Source organism: Chlamydotis macqueenii, chromosome 5, assembly GCF_036417535.1.
Source record: "Chlamydotis macqueenii isolate bChlMac1 chromosome 5, bChlMac1.mat, whole genome shotgun sequence".
Taxonomy (NCBI): Eukaryota; Metazoa; Chordata; class Aves; order Otidiformes; family Otididae; genus Chlamydotis; species Chlamydotis macqueenii.
The window spans coordinates 54,111,715-54,118,069 of NC_141560.1; the positions used below are offsets into that span (position 1 = coordinate 54,111,715).

At 44.6% G+C, this 6,355-nt stretch overlaps 1 long non-coding RNA gene across 1 annotated transcript in view; it reads right to left on the reverse strand.

The window, feature by feature from the left end:
* The window catches only part of LOC147600589 (uncharacterized), a 35,687-nt gene extending 33,380 nt beyond the window's left edge, over positions 1–2,307 (reverse strand). The window contains exons 1-2 of the long non-coding RNA XR_015258673.1: positions 2,201–2,307; positions 531–598 (exon numbers count right to left, since the gene is read on the reverse strand). This is a non-coding gene — a long non-coding RNA (uncharacterized LOC147600589). The remainder of the gene's footprint in view (positions 1–530; positions 599–2,200) is intronic.
* Positions 2,308–6,355: the final 4,048 nt, after the last annotated feature.

Sequence of the window (6,355 nt, forward strand, 5' to 3'; positions counted from 1 at the left end):
TGACAGGATGGCAGTAGGTTAATCAAGCAGAAAAAGCAGTGAGGAGAAGAAGCTTTAACCCTTCTCTGCTTCCTCGCGGGCTCTGGAAAAGGGAGCCAGTCCCTAAGCCACCCTTGGATCTGTGCATGCACCTCCTTGTCCAGGCTGCTTTCCAGTCAGTCAGCATCCCCACTGGTGTTCAGGCAACCTCCTTCCACCATCCCACTCCTCCTTTGAGGCCTTTGGCAGTCCTGGGGTTTCCTGGGCAGAGACTGGGAAACCCACCATGTCCTGGGCAGGCTGGAGAGGAAACTCTCATGTGGCACCTGGAGCGTGTGCCCGCCCCCCCCCCCCGCCAACCTCTGCCTCCTGCTGCCCTTTCCCCTGCCAGCCGTGGGGAAGTTTCTGAATCCCTTGGCTGGGATCTGCCCCCAACATGGAGAGGAAAAATCCATAATCAGCTCCATTAATGTTAAACAGATTGTTATTTAGGCAACTAAGCACTGGAAAGCAAGTTACTGGTTAACTGCTCTCTCTTGCCCTGGCTGTACCTGATCTCAGGAGGAGAATGGGAGCATGCATTGCTGTCCTCTGGCTTCTGCACACACTGCGTGGACCCCTCTTTAAAAAGATGTAGGTATTCGTGTGCATGCTGTATCACTAGAGCAGCTACACTGTTCTTCTATCAGTGCTTCCACTGTTTAAACTGCTGTGTGATTTGTTTGGGCTGATTTTTCTTTTTTTTTAAAAAAAAATTACAAGTACAGACTGATGGCTTGTTAATAATACAGTGCCTCTTTCTATGCAGAGATGCCTCAGAACTTGTCTGAATCCAGTCAAAAGGCATTTTTAAAAACTAACTAGCTTTTTTTTTTTTTGGTAGCACAACAAGCCAAATCCACATCTGCTCCACGCTGAGTTCATTTGTGCAGGTTTCTGTTCACCTCACATTTTAATATTGAAGCTGGGCTGACAGCAACACTGCCAGGCATTGCTGTAACGATCTTTGTTTCCTTCAGTTACGCAAGTAGCTACAGCCTTTTCCTTCTGTGCCTGTCTAAAGCCAGAAGGCTGATGGTTCAATGGATGCTACTGTTAAGGCAGCGACTAGAGAGAAAACAATGCAAAATGAATTGGCAAATCCATTGTTCGCACACACATGGGCTGGAAAAGGCAAAAAATCAGCAGCAACATTTGCAGAGCATCCAGTCAGCTCCAGCTGGAGCTGCACGTCACCTTCAGGTGTTCTTGGCATAGGATCAGGGTCCTAGTCTGTGGTGTAAGGAGGGAGGGAGAGGGAGGACCGAAGCAGGGAGCCCTGTATTTGACTTGAATACACTGCACTCAAAATCAGTTGTGGTGCAAAGTCTGATGCCTGTTCCATTGGGAAAGCAGCATTTGAGCTTGATTCCTCAGTGTGGCTGATCTCTTCTAACAGGACAAACCCTGCTTTCAGCATAAAGGATACCGGCTCAAGTTCCATGTTATTATTTTTAAGCACTCTTTAATCCCCCAAGTTTAAAATCCTCCTGGCATAGCTCTAGGCAAAGATGGTATTTGGCAATTACTCGCATTACTTCTTTTTTTTTCTTTTCTGAATGGCAATTCCCTGTTCTCTGCCATTCCACTCAGCACCACACTTCTTCCACTGTTTGGATTCTGGCTTATGTTTCCTTTCCAGATTTACTTTCTGAAGGGATTGCCTCTTGTTCCCAAATACATCCTTTGCATCAGCTTGGGCTGTCCTTCAAAAAGGGAAGCAGCCAGTGCAAAGCACTCTGGCATGAGTCAGAAATCCTTATGGATGAGCTACAAACAGCAGAAACCAGGTCAACAGCAGCTCTCATGAGAATTTAGCTACATGCCCATCATGGCACTTCTGATCTGTCTCTCTCCTAACCCTTCTACTTCCCTGTATGGCCACATCTATGCCAGGAGGAGAGCTGTGCTTAAAATCTTCATGCAGACAAAGCAAGTTGTACTGACTGGTCACAGCATGTTTTGCTTTCCCTTAGGAAACATTAATCAGTTAACGCACTGGAAACATGTCCCTTCTCCTTTTCCACCCCCATCAGTGAAGACAAAGCCTGTCTGCTCTTCTTCAGGATGGTGTTTAAGGACTGAGGATCAGCTCTTGTTGTGTCAGCACAGTACCCATCAGATACGTTGCACATCTGTTCAGCAAGAACGTTACAAACCAGAAGTAGAAAACACAACTCACTCTGCCTTTGTGGTGATGTTGGAATCACTGTGTCATGAGAAATCCAAATGCTAGAACAGCCAAGAAGCTCGAATTTGGACCCTTGGGAATTGGAATGAATTTGTATTGTAAGCTCCAGTTCTGGTTTTGTTCTATATCTCTGTGGTATACGGTGGCACCATTGCCTACTGGAGTGTACACCAGGCCATATCAGTGGAGCGCAGCTGCGAGCTGCAGCCCAGAGATGAGCTACAACAGCAGCCCCACCCAGTCTTCACATGGCACAACGTCTGCCGTGGATGAACCATACATTTGTACTCAGCTAAAAGATCTTCCAGGTTGCAGTGTAGTAGGAGGGTAAGATGGTGGGACCACGGCTAGAAACTTCTCAAGAGCTGCTTTCTGCCTTGGGCCATGGCCCAAAAGCAATTTTAACTTTCTGCCCTACCTCTTGCACAGTCTGTGGCTCTCTTCAGTACCAGGTTCTCAGCCTGTACATTCTCTTCCACTCCATCAAGGATGATGAGCCTAGCAAGGAGCTGCCCCAGGAGGCAATACCAGCCAGTGAGAAGAAAGTACAGGATGCTGCAACACATTGTGCCGTGATGTCAGGTGTAATACATGTCTGATAATGCACTGCTAGAAATATCTTTCATGCTGCTTCTTAGCTGTGAGGAGTTAATGTATGTTTTAACTTGTGCCTCAGAGATTCCTGTGGCTTCAGAGAGGCAGGATTTCTGGCAAAGCATGATATCCATTTTTCATGATAAAGCTGCAGTAACAGGACACCAGTGGGGCAGCTCTAGGAGTCTGAACATAACTAGAGCATCCTGATGAGTCCTGAGTAATGTTTTATCTGTGACCGTAATGTTCTGTGGATGCATAGAGAAGATAATTTCTAGCTCTATGCACATATTTAATTCTTTATAAGAATTCAAAATGCAGTCAATTTGATGCTCTGTCCCTATGACCAATTCTTTAATCTGGTACCTATTGCTACAATTATGATATTACATTAGAATCTTGGCTTTAAAATAAGTTTATAAAGAGCATTTGGAATTTTAATTATGAAATTTGACTTTTAAGCGACTACTGTCAGTGGATGGGAACCCTTGTGCTCAAATATGAAGAGTTCAGCTCACTGAAATTGAGATATGCTTATCCACGTTTCCACCTTTAGGGGCACCTGTTTCACATTTCCAGATGTTTCCTCACATACTCCAAAGCCATTAAAAAATAACAGTCAAGATTCTCATGCAGTATCTTGACTGAGGAAGCTAGAATGCTTGGAAAAGACTCATGATGTGGTGGGACTGAATCTGAATTCAGCCCTGAGGCTGGGGAAGATGCAAGACTAAAAAGGAACTGTGGCCAAACCCCTTCAAGACTGTCACGCCAAAGCGAGCCATTGTACAGTTGGCGGCAGGTACTCTCCTTCTCCAACTAAAACGTCCCTTGTGTCGGCCTAGGGTTCCTCGCTAGGAAACCCTGCATCCCCGCAGTGTGGGCTGCCTCAGTTCTACAGAGCAATAGTGGCTATTCCACATTTTGGAGAAAACGTAATTCACAAGGAATGTATTTCCTTATCACACCATCGTCTTTAACGAAATTGCTCCAAAGAATTAGCATTTTTTTTCACAATGTGATTTTTATTAGTAACTTATTCAGCCTAGCAGATGCCAGCATGCAAACTATGCAAAGAGCAAATCTCTTCTTCCAAGTGTAAATATTTACAGATCATATTCAATGGTATTTAGTACTCTGCAAACATATTGTTGGCAGTCCTATCCAGACTCTTCCCTAATCGCAGCCTGAGAGTTGGCAGAGGCATGTCCTCTGTGAAAAGATGGTTATAGAAAAAAAAACAACATAGCAGGCTAAGGAGGTTCTTGTCTTAATTAGACTGGAGTTATATCAGAGGTGAATCTGGCCCACACCAAGTTACAGGTTATAATATATAAGCCCCTCTGTGACAGGAGCTTGTACCTACCACACGCAGAGTTGGAGGGATGATGCTGCTAGGGGGACAGCTCTCCCAAGCAGGCTGGGAACCTCTCCTGGCACTGGATGAAAAGGGCCATTACAATAAAGGGCAGGGATGTTCAACCGTCCATGTGTTTTCTTAGACATAACTGGAGATGTGGGACCATTATTTGCATTGCATCAACTGGCTAAGTTTATCTGAATAGTCCAGAAGAGCAAATATTCCTTATCCCAATCACCACCTGTTCTCAAAACAGAAATGTGTTATGTCTTAAAGGCAGACCTGCCTTTTGGTCTCTAGCTCAGCCAGTGCAAAATCCCTGAATGGGTTAATGTCTGGGACATAGGTTGACTATATTGGAGCCATTTCTGTTTAAACTAATATCCCAAAATCTCCTTTCCTGCACCTCCAGCCCAATTCCCTTTGGTAGCATTTCATCACATCCCATAATCTCTGCTCTCGTAACAATCTGGAATAATCACAAAACAACTGAAAGCCCAGCGGTGGTTTAGCCCTCATTTATATTCTATGAAAGCCTGCTGTTGCAACCATGTCTTAGCACCCCAGCTTTTCACAGGAGGCATGTAAAGTTGCAAAGATCTCTAAACACTTCAAAATTGTGTCCTCTGGGATTCTCAAAGGAAACAGCCTGACCGACTGACATTCCCTGTGCATCATAGGGAGGGAGGTGAGCAATGGCACATTCATGACGTCCCCTTCTCTTTGTTTATGTGATCACAGCTTTTTTTTCACTGCCTGTATTTTCTTATTCCGCATCTGGGCTTCTCCATGCTCATTTTCTTTCCTCCTGAGATTGTTTTCTCCAGAAATGTGTTCGTTCCTTACCACATTAACCCTAAGGGCCATGTGCCCTCCTGCTTTGCTCAACATCTTCACATTATTTCCTCCATCGTTGTGCTTGGTTCCTGCCAGATAATCTGTTCTACAGTAGACAGTCCTCCTCCCCTCTTCAATTGTCTTTTCTGATTCTCTTAAACTGCAGAGCTGCCTGCTCCCTACCTGCTTCTCTGGAAAGGAGGGGAGGGAATATTTCAGTAGATGTCAGTATCCTACATGAATGATGGAATGAGGGTTCTATACAATATATAGATGGACATGCTTTAAATTGAGTCCTTATTGTGGAGTACTGGCCAGCTCTGCATGTTGTCTACTTTTAATTAACTGATGGACCAGAGTATCAACTCCTCCTCCTCATTGCTGGTTTCAAAAAGAAAATTTGTGTGTTCTTAAATTACATTGGGATGCATGAATGATTTCATCATCACTTTACTCTATGGCCAGATTAGCAGTAGCTGTTGAAATCCTCACAAAATTTGAGGCAGCAAGGGCTCCTTCTTCACCTGCTCAAAGCCATAAGCACAGTGTAAAGCACCTCACAACATAGGCTGCACCTCTGTGTGCACAATGCTATTTTCTGCACCTTTTTTTGATTACTCTGTTTCAGGCTATCTGGAAATAATGCAAAGGAGCTGAATCAGGAGAGAGTGTGCTTGCTCTAAAATGGGGATTCATGGCTTTAAGGAAGTCCTGCACCTTCTGCCGTTCCATGGAGATGGCTCCATGCCTCAGAATCCAGCTCAGACCTGTATATTATATATCTGCCTGTACATACACGTACGTAACGTGGCATACAAAAGCTTCAGAGCTCCACTGCTGTTCAGGTTTGCCCCAAGCAGCTGTGGGCTACTCACGTGCCCCCCATTTTGACACAGGAAGCAGCTCTAAAAATAGCAAAACAATCACCAAGGAGCTGATTTCTGCTGTTTGATTCAATGTTTAATTTAGCAGCATTCTCTACTTAAACAATGCTGTTGCAAGTGGACTGTCACGTCTAGCAAAGCAGACTTGCGCAGTTTAAGGATTATATGAGAGAAGTTATACCTGGATTATGGTGGAGAATCTGTTGTTTGCATAGTTCAGGGTAGCAAGAAGCTGTTAGTGTATACGTTTTTATATTTTTTCCTCCTTGGTGGCAATTATGAAAGTTTGGACTCAACTAATCTCAACTGATTGCAAAAAATCCTGTGACATTTGCTTGCCTAAAGCACGGGCAAGAGGCGTCTGTCTTAAACTGAGCTTCGCCACAAAGACACGCCTGCAGCTACGCCAGCACACGCAGGTGATGGATGCTGGAGTTCGCATTAAAAAAGTTCGGGAAGAGAGGGAAAATT